We start from the raw sequence: 16,165 nt of genomic DNA on the forward strand, positions 1-16,165 counted from the left end.
ATTACGGAAGTTTAAATAAGCATAATTCCTTTATTTTCATATTTAATTGCATTTCTAATTATCACTCTTTTATTTATTGTCATTGTATTTAATTGCACTTTTAATTATCGTACTTTTTAATTATCGCAAGTTTATTTTATCGCACTTTTATTTATCGCAATTTCATTATCATTATTTACTTTACGCTTTAAATTAAGTCTTTTATTTATTTAATATTTTACATTAGGTTTTAACTGCGACTAAAAGTTTTAAAAATCGACAAACCGGTCATTAAACGGTAAAACCCCCTTTTTATAATAATAATATTACTTATATATATTTGTATTTTTATAAATTAAAATCATATAGCGTTAAGCTTTGTTTAAAAGATTTCCCTGTGGAACGAACCGGACTTACTAAAAACTACACTACTATACGATTAGGTACACTGCCTATAAGTGTTGTAGCAAAGTTTAGGTATATCCATTCTATAAATAAATAAATATCTTGTGTAAAATTGTATCGTATTTAATAGTTTTTCCTAGTAAAATATAAGCTATTTTATATACACCTCGCATAACACCAAGTATTTTTGGCGCCGCTGCCGGGGACAATTCTGCTTAAACGCCGGAAGCGCAACGCTATATATATAAAAAAAGATTTTTATAAATTTTTAGTGTACTTTTATAAAAAATATGCTTTTATAAAAATACGTTTTATATATATTCGAAAATATAAAAAGAAAAACAAAAATTATATATTTTTAATAGTTTGTTAAATATATATATATATATATATATATATATATATATATATATATATATATATAAGTTTTATAAAGTTTCTTTATTTTTTTTTAGTTTGTAAAAATATAAGTTTTATTTAATTTATATAAATATATTATAAATATATAATTCAGCAAAACAGAAAAAAAAACTGAACCTATAGAAATCGAACCCTTCTGAACTGAAATTGAACCCTCCGCGACTCGCGGAGAATTTGAACTGGACCATACCGCACTCGCGGAGGTCCTCTGACAGGTCAAACCTGGTACTCATTTAATGCGAAATTAGGGTTTAATTATATTAATATTAATATTAATTAGGTTTTAATTTTAAATTAATTAGTTTTAGTTTTTATTTAATTTGTATTTTTAAGTTATATTAAGTTTTATTAAATATATAACATTAATAGTTTTATATAAAAATAATATTTTTATAAAAATTGTACTTTTTACAACTTTTAGTATATTTTTATATTTTGTTCCTTTTTATTCGTTTTAGTGTAATTTTAGTATTTTTCGCTCGTATTTATTTTTAAGTCATAGTTTTTGCCATAGTTATTTTTATTTCTAGATTTTTAGGCTTTGCCGTAAAATCTCTTAAGTGCTTTTTCTTTAGACTAAGATTTAGGTGCTTTAGAATTTTGCGACGCCTTTTTAAGCTTTAGTACCTTTTTAAGTTATTGCCATTTGGGATATAGTATTTCTTTTAAGCTTTAATATTTTTAGACTCAACTTTTAATTTTTAGTTTTTAGTTCCTTTTTAAGTTTCGACGCGCTACTTTCTTATTTTTATTTTTCGACGCCTATTATTTTTCGACCTTTTATTTTTCGACATTTTTCGACGCGCTCTTTTTCTCTCTTATTTATCGCCATTCTAGTTTTAGGACATAGAATTTTCTATCTTCTTCTCTAAAATTTCTTTAAATTACGAAAATTTATTTTAAGTGGTTAAATTGATAGACATTAAAATTTTCTGGTTCGTAGTAATAGTTGGATTTGTACGTGGACTGGGTTATTGGAGCCAAACAGTACTCAATTATATTGAGACCAAACGAATCCTGCCCCTCTGCTGCATCTTTTGGCTATTCGAAACGTGGGCAAAATCAAAAAAGTCTATTAATTGGATAACTTATATAATTTTTCTTTCTTTTTAAAAACTAATAGGATATTCAGTGAATGCACCGAGCAAAACGTTCACCACCTTTTGTACGTTCACCACCTGTAACTCGATCAAGACATCTAGCAAATATTGTCGCCGTTGATTTTTCTTTAGAATCGTCATCCAGTCGACCAAGTACTCCAATTCAAATTTCCGATAATCCATTTTTTGAACCCGACCTCACAATTGAGAATCCGAAGAATATTCAGGGACAATTAATAGATCATGAACCATTAATCTTTCCTCCAGAACCACCAATCATTCAAACAGAGATTGTTGAGGAACCAACCATTAAATCAGAATCCTCTAGTGATTCAGATTCAACAAATTCAATCATGGAGAATCTGGAACCTTTAAGTATGGAAGACCGAATGAGAGCTAAACGCACTGGCCAAGGTCACGCAATTACTCAACCAGACATTAATGCGTCAGATTATGAAATCAAAGGACAAATTCTACACATGGTAACTAATCAATGCCAATTTAGTGGTGCGCCGAAGGAAGATCCAAACGAACATCTTCGTAACTTTAATAGGATCTGCACTCTATTTAAAATAAGAGAAGTGGAGGATGAACAGATATATCTCATGTTATTTCTGTGGACTTTAAAGGGAGAAGCCAAAGATTGGTTGGAATCATTACCTGAAGGGGCGATTGATACATGGGACATTTTAGTTGAAAAATTTCTTAAACAATTCTTTCCGGCATCTAAAGCCGTAAGACTTCAAGGAGAAATTGTTACGTTCACACAGAAACCAAATGAAACTCTATATGAGGCATGGACTGGATTTGGAAAGTTATTGAGAGGATGTCCGCAACATGGTTTAGACACCTGTCAAATAGTACAAATATTCTACCAAGGATGCGACATCACTACAAGGAAAGACATAGACATAGCAGCTGGTGGTTCCATTATGAAGAAAACAGAAACTGATGCTTATAAAATTATTGATAACACTGCTTCCCACTCACATGAGTGGCACCAAGAAAAAGATATCGTTAGATCATCTAAAGCAGCTAGAGCCGATTCTAGCCATGACTTAGATTCCATTTCTGCAAAGATAGATGCTGTCGAGAGACGAATGGAAAAGATGACTAAGGATATACACTCAATACGAATTAGTTGTGAGCAGTGTGGAGGACCACATTTGACAAAAGATTGTCTCAGTATTGAACTAACAATGGAACAAAGAGAGAATGTTTCATACATAAACCAAAGGCCTGGAAATAATTATCAGAATAATTATCAACCGCCAAGACCAATTTACAATCAAAACCAGAATTATAATCGAAATGTTCCATACAACAACCAACAAGGTCCTAGCAATCAACAAGTATCCAATAATACTTACAATCAGCAAAGACCTAATTTTCAAAACAAACCACCACAAACCGATGATAAAAAGCCAAATTTAGAAGATATGATGACGAAGCTAGTTGAATCTCAAACGCAGTTTTTCACATTTCAGAAACAAACCAATGAACAAAATGCTCAAGCATTTAGAAATCAACAAGCTTCTATTCAAAATTTGGAACAAGAAGTAAGTAACCTAGCAAGGTTAATAGATGAAAGAAAACCGGGAAGTCTACCTAGTGATACAAATGCTAACCCCCTAAATGAAACAGCTAAAGCCATTACCACAAGAAGTGGTATGACACTTAAACCACCTGAAATACCTGTAATTTCTGATGAAGCTATTCCTACTCCACAAGAACCACAACCTGAACAAGATAAGGAAAAAGAACCGGTAGTTGAAAAGGTTAATGAAGATAACACAGTTAAGGCTAAACCTTATGTTAAACCATACCAACCACCACTTCCTTACCCGAGTAAAATGAGAAAAGAGAGACTTGAAGCCGAGCAATCCAAGTTTTTGGATATGTTTAAACAAATAAATGTCAATCTTCCTTTCATTGATGTGATTTCAGGAATGCCTAGATATGCTAAATTTCTGAAAATTCTAATCACGAATAGAAAGAAAATGGAAGAACTCTCGGCTGTTACTATGAATGTTAATTGTTCTGCAGTGCTGTTGAATAAGATACCAGAAAAATTATCAGATCCAGAAAGTTTCACAATTCCATGTTTTCTGGGTAGTCTTAGTTCAATAGAAGCATTGGCAGACTTAGGTGCTAGTATAAATCTAATGCCGTATTCAGTATACGCTAAACTAGACCTTGGAGAATTGAAACCAACAAGAATAAGTATACAACTAGCCGATAGATCAATAAAATATCCTAGAGGGATAATGGAGAACATGCTAGTTAAAGTTGGTACTTTAGTATTTCCAGTAGATTTTGTTATCCTGGACATGGAAGAAGATTCTCGAGTACCTCTCATATTAGGAAGACCATTCTTAAACACGGCTAAAGCAATAATAGACGTGTTTGGTAAGAAACTGACCCTAAGTATAGAGGACGAGAGTGTTACCTTTTCAGTTGATAGAGCCATGCAACAACCGCAATCTGCAGATGATACATGTTATTATATTCAAACTATAGATACACATGCAGATTTGTTAGAAGAATTTCCAGAATTACAAGGAACAGGAGAATGTTCTTTAGGAGAAGGTACTGAACCAAATGATGAAACTGAAATGTTAGCTACACTTATGGCTAATGGATATGAACCAACAACAGAAGAAATTCAAATGCTAAAAGAAGAAGACAGATATCGATATAAATCATCGATAGAAGAACCTCCGACATTAGAGTTAAAGCCACTTCCAAACCATTTGGAATACGCTTATTTACATGGTGAATCTGAATTACCTGTAATAATATCGCCTTCTCTTACTGAAAATGAAAAATCTCAACTCATTTCTGTGCTAAAAGCTCATAAACCAGCCATTGCATGAAAGATTCATGATATTAAAGGAATAAGTCCTTCGTATTGCACACATAAAATCCTTATGGAAGAAGGTCATAAAACGTATGTGCAACGCCAAAGAAGACTAAATCCTAACATGCAAGATGTTGTTAAGAAATAAATTATTGAACTACTAGATGCATGTTTAATTTATCCAATTTCTGATAGTCCATGGGTATGCCCAGTTCAATGCGTGCCTAAAAAGGGTGGCATGACTGTCATTACAAATGAGAAAAATGAGCTTATTCCTACTATGACTGTAACAGGATGGCGTGTTTGTATTGATTATAGAAAATTAAATGACTCCACCAGAAAAGATCACTTTCCCTTACCTTTTATTGATCAAATGTTGGAAAGATTAGCCGGAAATAGTTACTATTGTTTTCTTGATGGTTTTTCCGGATATTTTCAAATTCCAATAGCACCCGAGGATCAAGAGAAAACGACATTCACGTGCCCTTATGGTACTTTTGCTTACAAACGCATTCCATTTGGACTTTGCAACGCCCCTGCAACCTTTCAAAGGTGCATGATGGCGATTTTTCACGACATGATAGAAGAATGCATGGAAGTTTTCATGGATGACTTTTCAGTCTTCGGTGATACTTTTGAATCATGTTTAGTTAATCTTGAACGAATGCTTATTAGATGTGAACAATCAAATCTAGTTCTTAATTGGGAGAAATGCCATTTCATGGTTAAAGAAGGCATCGTTCTTGGACATAAAATTTCAAAGGAAGGAATTGAAGTGGATAGAGCTAAAGTAGATGTAATTGCTAAACTTCCACATCCCACCAATGTTAGAGGAGTTAGGAGTTTTCTAGGGTATGCCAGTTTTTACCGACGTTTCATAAAAGATTTTTCTAAAATTGCCACTCCTATGAATAAAATCCTAGAAAAGGATGCTCCATTTATCTTTTCAGATGAATGCATCAAATTATTTAATATTCTTAAAGAGAAACTCACTAATGCGCCGATCATGATAACTCTAAATTGGAATCTACCGTTTGAACTAATGTGCGATGCAAGTGATTTTGCAATGGGAGCCGTTTTAGGACAAAGGATTGAAAAACGATTTCAACCTATTTATTATGCTAGTAAGACATTACAAGGAGCACAAATAAATTACACAACTACTGAAAAAGAACTCCTTGCTATTGTCTTTGCTTTTGACAAATTTCATTCATATCTCGTTCTAGCTAAAACAGTGGTCTATACTGACCATTCTGCTCTTAGATACCTATTTTTGAAACAAGATGCCAAACCACGATTAATCCATTGGATCTTACTCTTAAAAGAGTTTGATATTGAAATCCGAGATAAAAGAGGAGCAGAAAATCTCGCCGCTGATCATCTTTCTTGTCTTGAAAATCCCGAATTAGAAGTTTTAAATGAATCGGCCATACAAGACAACTTTCCTGATGAATACCTATTGAAGATAGATTATAATGAAATTCCATAGTTTGCAGACTATGCAAACTATTTAGTATGTGGATTCCTTGAAAAAGGATTGTCGTACTAAAAACGAAAGAAATTCTTTAGTGATATAAAACACTATTTCTGGGAAGATCCACATTTGTTTAAAAGTTGTCCCGATGGAATAATACGCCGATGTGTATTCGGAGATGAAGCTAGTAAAATTTTAAACCATTGTCACACAGGACCAACAGGAGGGCATTATGGGCCTCAGCTCACAGCAAGAAAAGTTTATGATGCTGGATTCTATTGGCCTACAATTTACAAAGACGCACACCTTCTTTGCAAATCCTGTGATGCATGTCAAAGGGCCGGAAAAATAAGTCAACGTGATGAAATGCCACAAAATATCATTCAAGTATGTGAAGTATTTGACATTTGGGGTATTGACTTTATGGGTCCATTTCCAAAATCTCATAATAATCTCTACATTCTCGTTGCCATTGATTATGTATCTAAATGGGCGGAAGCACAAGCTCTCCCGACTAACGATGCACGAGTTGTAGTCAACTTTTTAAAACGTCTTTTTGCAAGGTTTGGAACGCCGAAAGATTTAATAAGTGATCGGGGAACTCATTTCTGTAATAATCAACTTGAGAAAGTTCTTAAAAGATATGGAGTAACTCATAAAATCTCCACCGCATATCATCCACAGACAAGTAGACAAGTTGAAAATACCAACCGAGCTTTAAAACGTATTTTAGAGAAAACCGTTGGATCAAATCCGGAGGAATGGTCCATTAAATTGGAGGATGCACTCTGGGCTTTTAGAACAGCCTATAAAACTCCAATTGGAACCACACCTTTTAGACTTGTTTACGGAAAAGCATGTCATCTTCCAATAGAAATTGAACACAAAGCATTTTGGGCTTTGAAGACATGTAATCTTGATTTACATGAAGCTAGGCGTCTACGGTTAAGTCAATTAAACGAATTAGAAGAATTAAGACATGAAGCATACGAAAATTCGTTAATCTATAAAGAAAGAACGAAGAAATGGCATGATAAAAGAATCAGAAGTTCAAAAGAATTTAAAGAAGGAGACAGAGTTTTTCTTTTCAATTCGCGATTCAAGCTATTTCCTGGAAAATTGAAATCAAGATGGTCTGGACCATTCATAGTCAAAAGAGTTTTCCCGTACGGAACAGTAGAATTGATAAATTCAAATGGGATTGAATTTAAAGTTAATGGTCACAGAGTTAAACATTACATATATAGTCCAATGGATGTTGACAACGAAGTTAATCACAATTTCGATACCACAGCTAACTAAGTGTGGGGAGAATCAAGTCTTTTAAATGATAATATGTATTTATGTTAAAGTTAGATTTTCTGTTTACGTGTAGTTCTCGAAAATGGAACCCGAATGGTCTTTCCCTAGCAGACTCTAAAGAACTAGTCTTCTTCCCCCATTCTGAATTTTTATTTTTTTTTAGGTTTTACGAGATGAAGACTTCCTGTGAACTAAACCATGGTCTAATGCTACACGCTTTGAACACTAAACGTAATAATGACACCCTTCCATGTGAAATAGTATCATTAATCTGAAAAAAATTGGACGAAGTAAGAAAAGAATCCAGATGCGAAAATAATAAGTTACAATTTGGTAAAGGAAAATCAAAATCCGCAGCGAAAAGAAGAGCATGACACCTTGAAAGATGTCACAAATGCGGAAAATGGTCACACGAAGGTAAATGTTCAAATAATCAACCTATTCAAACACCGAATTTGTTACTTTATGCAGAGATGGACCGTTCATATGTTTAGAAGAAAAAACGTTGAATGCTCGAGGTTACGCCTATGTAGCTATGGAAAACCAATTAGTCCGACTATCTTATGAGTGGGCTAGAGCATATCACTAAGAATACTATCTCACAGGTAAGTTTGTACAGTTTTTATTTTTATTTTTATTTTTAACCTTTTGATAATAAATGCTAATTTGTTCGCTATAAAGTATTAAATTGGTATTCGATAAAATTAGGTCTTGCGACCGAAATTATTGATATCATACAAAAATTTATTACATCACTGCGAAATTTACCGTTTATTCTTAAGGTATAAATATCTTTAATCAATCAACATAAAATATTTCAAAAATTCGTCATGAGTTAAACTAGGTTATGAAACCGAAATTACTTTACCAAAAAGAGGGGCGTATATTTTTGATAATATTTGATTGATTAAAGTGGGATAAAAGACCAAAAAGATTTTTAATTTTATTTTTACCTTGTTTTTAAAAATTAATATTTAAAAATTAAAATAATATTGTAAACTTTTTAAATCAATATATTTAAAATTATTAATATTTGAAAAATTGATTTTTTTTAATATAAGTTTGTATGTATAAAAACAAAAAATATAATTTAAGTTTGGTGTGAATTTTTAATATGAATTTTTAATTTTATGCATTTTAAATTTAAGTTTGGTGTGTTTATAAATTTATTTTTTTACTTTATTTCCTTAAGTTAAAAATATGATTTTTAAAATTCGTCGTGAGTTGAAGACTAGGTCTTTGAACCGAAATTGCTTTACCCGAGGGAGGGACGAGAACTTTTATTATCATTAATTTTAGTCTTATTGAATTAAAGTATGCAAAAAAAAAAAAAAAAAAAAAAAATCTTTGCTTTAAAAACAATGTTTTGAAATGACGAAATTTTAAAATTTTGTTGAGGGACGGACTAGGACATCGTTCCGAAACAACCTCGTCATAAATAAAAGGAAAAACAAAATTTTAAATTTAATTTATATTTTATTAGTATAAGGTTTTATATATAAAAAAAATAAAAAATTGGGCCGCGACTCGCGGTGCTTTGTGGGTTCCCACCACCGCACTCGCGGAGCATCAAAAATCCAGAAAAAAATAAAACTGGTCGAACAGACCAGTTTGTACACACACATATATATTTTTCTGCGAAAAACCCACGAAAAACACTTCTAAATTCGCAATTTTTCACCATTTTTCATCAAATCTTTTATAAAATCACAATGAGGAGACTATTATCAAGGAATTACTCAAGGAAATCGGTAAATTTCTACACCTAAACACCATTTAATCTGAATTTTTAGTGTTCTTGAACAATGTTATGTCTAATTCGATTTTGATGCTTTCTAGTGTAATAATGCTTCAATTGTTTGTGTATTATACTTGTATAACCTAGATTGATGCTATTTAACATGATTAGAAGCTTTGAACTTCAATTTTTGAATAATCTAGGGTTTGTGTTCTTGAGAAAAATTAGGGCTTTTTGATATAAACAGGTTATGGCCGAATTTTGTTGTTAGTTTATGCTAAATTGAGTAGTGTAACATATTTAGGTTGCTAAATTATCAAAACTTTGATCCTAAACATGATTTATGAAGATTAAAGTGGACTTTTTGAACCAAAATTGCATGAACTTGATTTAATTGATATGAATGCCATGAGGAACTTATTTAATTGTTATAATGATTGTTTTTGACATGTTTTAAAAGATAAATGCAAAGGAACTTTGTATACATTTTTGTAAAAGTATATTTGTAAAAGTGTAGAATTGTTAATATTTTAAAAATGTGTATAGAGTTTAATATAGATTAAACATGTCATTGTAATTGTTTAGATTTATGACTTTGCTAAAACTAATGCATATTTGGATACACAAAAATTGTGTTTGATATATTTTGCAGACTGAAAGGGGTGAATCTTCATCCCAGGCTCGCAATGCTCCTCCAGAAGATGCAGATCAATAGGAAATTAATAACCAATACCGACAAGATATACCTCACCCAATTGTTTCATATTCAAACATTCATGAGGCAGATTTACATCCGAATTTGAGATTTGATAGATATTGGATAGACTATCCAAAATATCAAAAGAACCTGCACAACCTTGTGTCTAATAATGTTGAGGTACCCAGAGTTATAGATTGGGAACCATTAGAGGTAGTGGAATTGGCCGAGCCAATCAGGGAATTACTTACTCAAAGGTATGCTAATTCTACTTTTAGTGATTGGGTACGTTTATTCAACATGCGTAGACCTGTGTATAGAGAATGGTGTATAGAGTTATTATGTACTATTGAAATAAATGATCGGGTAGATACTTTAACCGATCGTAGTTTTCTTAGATTTTTATTAGGAGGGGAGATGCGCCATATGTCTTTACTAGATATGGCTCGGGATTTACGTATATATACGCCCGAGGAGCTAGCATCTTATGATTGTCAGAGGTTAATAGTTTATGGTAGGAGGGTGGATGAGAATTTTGATACGAATGACGTATGGGGTAGGATGACTAGCCATCGCCGATTCCAGGGGGGATTATACTCTTATCTTGATATTGATAGAGCTGAATTAAGAGTAATCCATAGGTTTTTAGCCCATTCGATTACACAACGAGGTAAGAATAAGGAAAAGGTAAATGAACAGGATTTTTTTTTACCACATGTGTATTCGAGACCCACAGACTGCTGTAAGTATACCTTTTTGTATGGGTTATTATTTATTGACTATGGTTAGGGGTATGAGGCGTGGTAGCATAATAGGAGGTGGTATATTTATTACTTTAATTGCTGAATATCTCGGTGTGGATAGAAGTCGGGGGGAGGGGGGGAATATTAATGGCAGAACCAGAACCCCGCGATAGAATAGATTTGCGTGTTTATCATGGTGCTAAGGTCTTAAAAAAACGAAACAACGCGGCAGCACGTTATGATGGCATGCATCCACAGGTTGAGAGAGATCAACAGCAAGGTCAACCGGGAGGGGGTAATCCAATGACGGAAATGCAAATTTTTATGTCTCGACACGAGTATGAAATGGCTAGACAAAAAGCATTTCAAGATTGGCAGTATCATCAAAGCCAAATCATAAGTCATTGTACACACGTAGGTAGAAACTACATTCCTACCGTTATGCCCGAATTTGCTCCTTGGACATTAGAGAGCCGACCACCATATCCTACATATGACCCGGCCCAAGCATTTTACAGCATCTATGGATACGCTTGGGACCCATACTGGAACCATCCTCCTCATCCGTAATTTTCTTATTTTATTGTAATGTTACTAATTCTTAATTTTCTTATTTCTTATTTCTTATTTTATTATTATAATAGCTTTTATAATTTTCTAACTTTATTAGATTTTAATAATTTTTGAATGTGGTATGAAAACCCAACTTCAAAAATATGTATATATGCGTTTGTAGTTTATCTCATGTACAAAACAGGGTAAAACAGCGCATTTTCAAAGACTGGCATTAAGTTCAGCAAAAGCTATTAATTTTGACGACGAAACGAAAAAACAAATGTGATGTACCAATAGACGGAATGAAAAAATGATGTGCACCATTTATCATTCAGCAAACAAACGCCAATATGTTTGGAAATTTTGGTAAAATTTAATTATTTTTCTACGCTAATCACCCTCAATAATTTAAATTGTTACTGATTTCTTGCAAATGAGGGCATTGCAAGATCTTAGGTGTGGGAAGGGGTTAAATTCTTTCGGATTTTAAAAATTTTTGATTTAAACACTTGGTTACCATTAAAAATACTAGTAACGTAGCAGTTGTATTAGAATCTAGTGATCTCTGATAACAAAGAACAGCCCTAGTCTTATATACTGACTACCCACTTCTAGTAAAAATTTTCAAAATTTTCAATTAAATGAATTCAAAATCATGTTTATACATATTTATGAACGATAAAACTAGGTGTTAACACCGAAATTATTGTTACCTCGGAAAGGACATAAATTGAGAAACAAACCAAAATGTTAGAATTCATTTAAAATGGAATAGAGGACAATAAAAAGGCAAATAAAAGAAAATAAAAGCCAAGTGTGGGAAAATTTACCAAGTAATTTAAAACATAAGTCACATATTTTTGTGACAAATAACTGAAGATACTTTTATTTTGGACGATTTTAATCAGTTTTACCCAATTTACTGTAATATATTTGAAAGAAAGATGGATCTACACAATGAATCAATTCCATCATTAAAAGGAAGTAAAGTCTTCCGAAAAAGAAACGCGCTTCTTGATTTAGGTCATGAAGTTGTTGTCCAGACCAGCTGTAGGTTGACGAAAAATCTAGAAAAATCATCACTAAAATCAGCAGGAAATCCACGGACCTCAGCATAAAACAGGGTCGCCAAGTGGTCAGACTTATCCTAACCATGAGAGGATCTGTCTTGTAAAATGGGGAGGACGTCGTGCAAATTAGCTGGATAAGACTAATGAATCAGATCCCCAGAAAGGATAATCTCCTTAAAGATCAAAAATCAGCTTTTAAGCCTGATATTACTCAATCCTAGAGATTGACCTTAAAGATTAAGAATTACAAACTCATGGAATTCAATGATATCTAAACTCGAGCTTGAACGAGAAAATATTTTGATCAAAATTACAAACCGATTTGTTTTCTGAAAACCTATTTTAATGCGTTCATTACCATTGAACGTAAAATCTTAGAAATTCAGCTGGAATTCATTAGGTCACCTGAACCAAATTGGGTGTCAACCGTAAGAACGGTGGTTGCATAGTATGGTCAAAGACAGGACCTTGTGTCAAACCGAAAAATTATAAGGGTGAGCTTTACTATTGCTCCTACCAAGGATAGTAATTGCATCCGACACGTTATAGACCATAATTAAAAGCATGTCACGGGACATTGCCTTAACAGTTGCTTGTTCAACGCTTTCCTTTACAACCGGACGGTAGTTTATCAAAAGGTAATATACGGAGCAAGTATACTGGACGTGTTGCTTTCCTAATACAAGGTTAGCAAGTGGGTAACACAAAACCGCAAGTGTTGAGCTAAAATTTTCAAATCTGAAACTCACCAAACCCACAAAAACAATTTGCAAACACCGGTGAAGGGTTATTCCGGAAAACTTATCTAGGGTAAAAACTAGATTGAATTTTCAAAACGATCAAATGTTTTCATAAAGATCCAATTTCCTTAAAGGATCTAAATTTTTATAGTCATGTGGGGCTGTAAACCACAACGTTACTATCATTGTTCATACCGCCGTAATGAAATCACTGATGTACAAAGTGTGAAGAATAAAGAAGTGATACTAGTATGTTTTTATTCAAGACTATATTGCTTGAGGACAAGCAACGCTCAAGTGTGGGAATATTTGATAATTCTAAAAACGAACATATATTTCATCGCATTATCCCTCAAGAAAGACAAGCTTTTAGTTGCTGTTGTCCTATTTACAAGGAATATTTGTTTAAAAATTAAAAGGTGAAGACAAAAGACAGATTCGATGAATTGAATACGCAAACGACCAAAAAGCTCAAAAGTACAAAGTACAATCAAAGTGGTTCAAATTATTGATGAGAAACGTCTCAAAATTACAAGAGTACAAGACGCAAAACACAAAGTACAAGATATTAAATTATACGAAAGGACGTTCGAAAATCCGGAACCGAGACATGAACCAGCTTTCAACGTACGACGCAACGGACCGAAAGTTACAAATTAATTATGTATATAAATATAATATAATATATAATTAATTATATAAATTATATATTTATATTATATTTATATAATAAAATCCGTCGGCAAGCTAGGAGCCAAACTTGTGTGAGCTGGATTCCACAGCTCCGCACTCGCGGAGCTTATAAAGGTAAAACCCACCGCACTCGCGGAGCACACAAAAACAGTAATCTGCCTATAAAAGGCCATGCAATTCGACGGATTATTTACTTCTTTTTCTTTTCTAATATACGTAAACATATATATATATATATATATATATATATATATATATATATATATATATATATATATATATATATATATATATATATTATAATTTTAATTTTAATTTTAATTCTAATAATAAGGGTATGTTAGCGAATGTTGTAAGGGTGTAAGTCGAAATCCTGTCCGTGTAACACTACGCTATTTTTAATCATTGTAAGTTATGTTCAACCTTTTTAATTTAATGTCTCATAGCTAAGTTATTATTATGCTTATTTAATACCGAAGTAATCATGATGTTGGGCTAAAATACTAAAATTGAGTAATTGGGTTTTGTACCATAATTGGGGTTTGGACAAAAGAACGACACTTGTGGAAATTAGACTATGGGCTATTAATGGGCTTTATATTTGTTTAACTAAATGATAGTTTGTTAATTTTAATATAAAGATTTACAATTGGACGTACCTATAAATAACCACATACACTCGATCGGACACGATGGGAGGGATATTTATATGTACGAATAATCGTTCATTTAACCGGACACGGGAATGGATTAATAATTAATAGTCTTATTAAAACAAGGGTGAAATTATGTACAAGGATACTTGGCATAATTGTTAACAAAGTATTAAAACCTTGGGTTACACACAGTCGATATCCTTGTGTAATTATTAAACAAAGTATTAAGACCTTGTTACAGTTTAAGTCCCCAATTAGTTGGAATATTTGACTTCGGATATAAGGATAATTTGACGAGGATACTCGCACTTTATATTTATGACTGATGGACTGTTGTGGACAAAAACCAGACGGACATATTAAATAATCCAGGACAAAGAACAATTAACCCATGGGAATAAACTAAAATCAACACGTCAAACATCATGATTACGGAAGTTTAAATAAGCATAATTCCTTTATTTTCATATTTAATTGCATTTCTAATTATCGCTCTTTTATTTATTGTCATTGTATTTAATTGCACTTTTAATTATCGTACCTTTTAATTATCGCAAGTGTATTTTATCGCACTTTTATTTATCGCAATTTCATTATCATTATTTACTTTACGCTTTAAATTAAGTCTTTTATTTATTTAATATTTTACATTAGGTTTTAACTGCGACTAAAAGTTTTAAAAATCGACAAACCGGTCATTAAACGGTAAAAACCTCCTTTTTTATAATAATAATATTACTTATATATATTTGTATTTTTATAAATTAAAACTAATATAGCGGTAAGCTTTGTTTAAAAGATTTCCCTGTGGAACGAACCGGACTTACTAAAAACTACACTACTATACGATTAGGTACACTGCCTATAAGTGTTGTAGCAAGGTTTAGGTATATCCATTCTATAAATAAATAAATATCTTGTGTAAAATTGTACCGTATTTAATAGTTTTTTCTAGTAAAATATAAGCTATTTCATATACACCTCGCATAACACCACCCGCGTCTATCGTTTCGGATCGGGACACACGTTTTACTTCTCGATTTTGGAAGAAGTTTCATGAAGATATGAGTACGAGGGTGAATATGAGTACGGCGTACCATCCTCAAATGGACGGTCAAACCGAATGTACAAATCAAACATTGGAGGATATGTTGTGAGCGTGTATTATTGATTTCGGTGGTAGTTGGGATGAACACTTGCCTTTGGTGGAATTCTCGTACAATAATAGTTTTCACTCTAGTATTGGAATGCCACCATACGAGATGTTATACGATAGAAGGTGTCGAACCCCGATTTGTTGGGGCGAAGTGGGTCAAAGAGAAGTCGGGAGCACCGACTTGGTATTGGAGACGAATAGTAAAATCAAAATGATTCGGGCTCGTTTAAAAGCGGCGCAAGATAGACAAAAGTCTTATGTCAATAAACGTAGGCGACAGATCGAGTATCAAGAGGGAGACATGGTGATGCTCAAGGTTTCATCGTGGAAGGGTATTATTCGGTTTCGAAAACGGGGAAAGTTAGCTCCTCGGTTTATTGGACCATTTAAGATTTTGGCTCGTGTTGGTGAAGTTGCATATTGTTTGGAATTACTCGAAGAGCTTGAGGGGATCCATAATACATTTCATGTTTCCCATCTCCGTAAGTTTCTTGCGGATGATTCGTCATGGGTGCCATTAGATGAGATTGAGCTAAATAACAAGTTAGAGTATGTTGAAGAGCCGATTGCTATACTT

This window comes from Rutidosis leptorrhynchoides, chromosome 10 (genome assembly GCF_046630445.1).
Source record: "Rutidosis leptorrhynchoides isolate AG116_Rl617_1_P2 chromosome 10, CSIRO_AGI_Rlap_v1, whole genome shotgun sequence".
Lineage (NCBI taxonomy): Eukaryota > Viridiplantae > Streptophyta > Magnoliopsida > Asterales > Asteraceae > Rutidosis > Rutidosis leptorrhynchoides.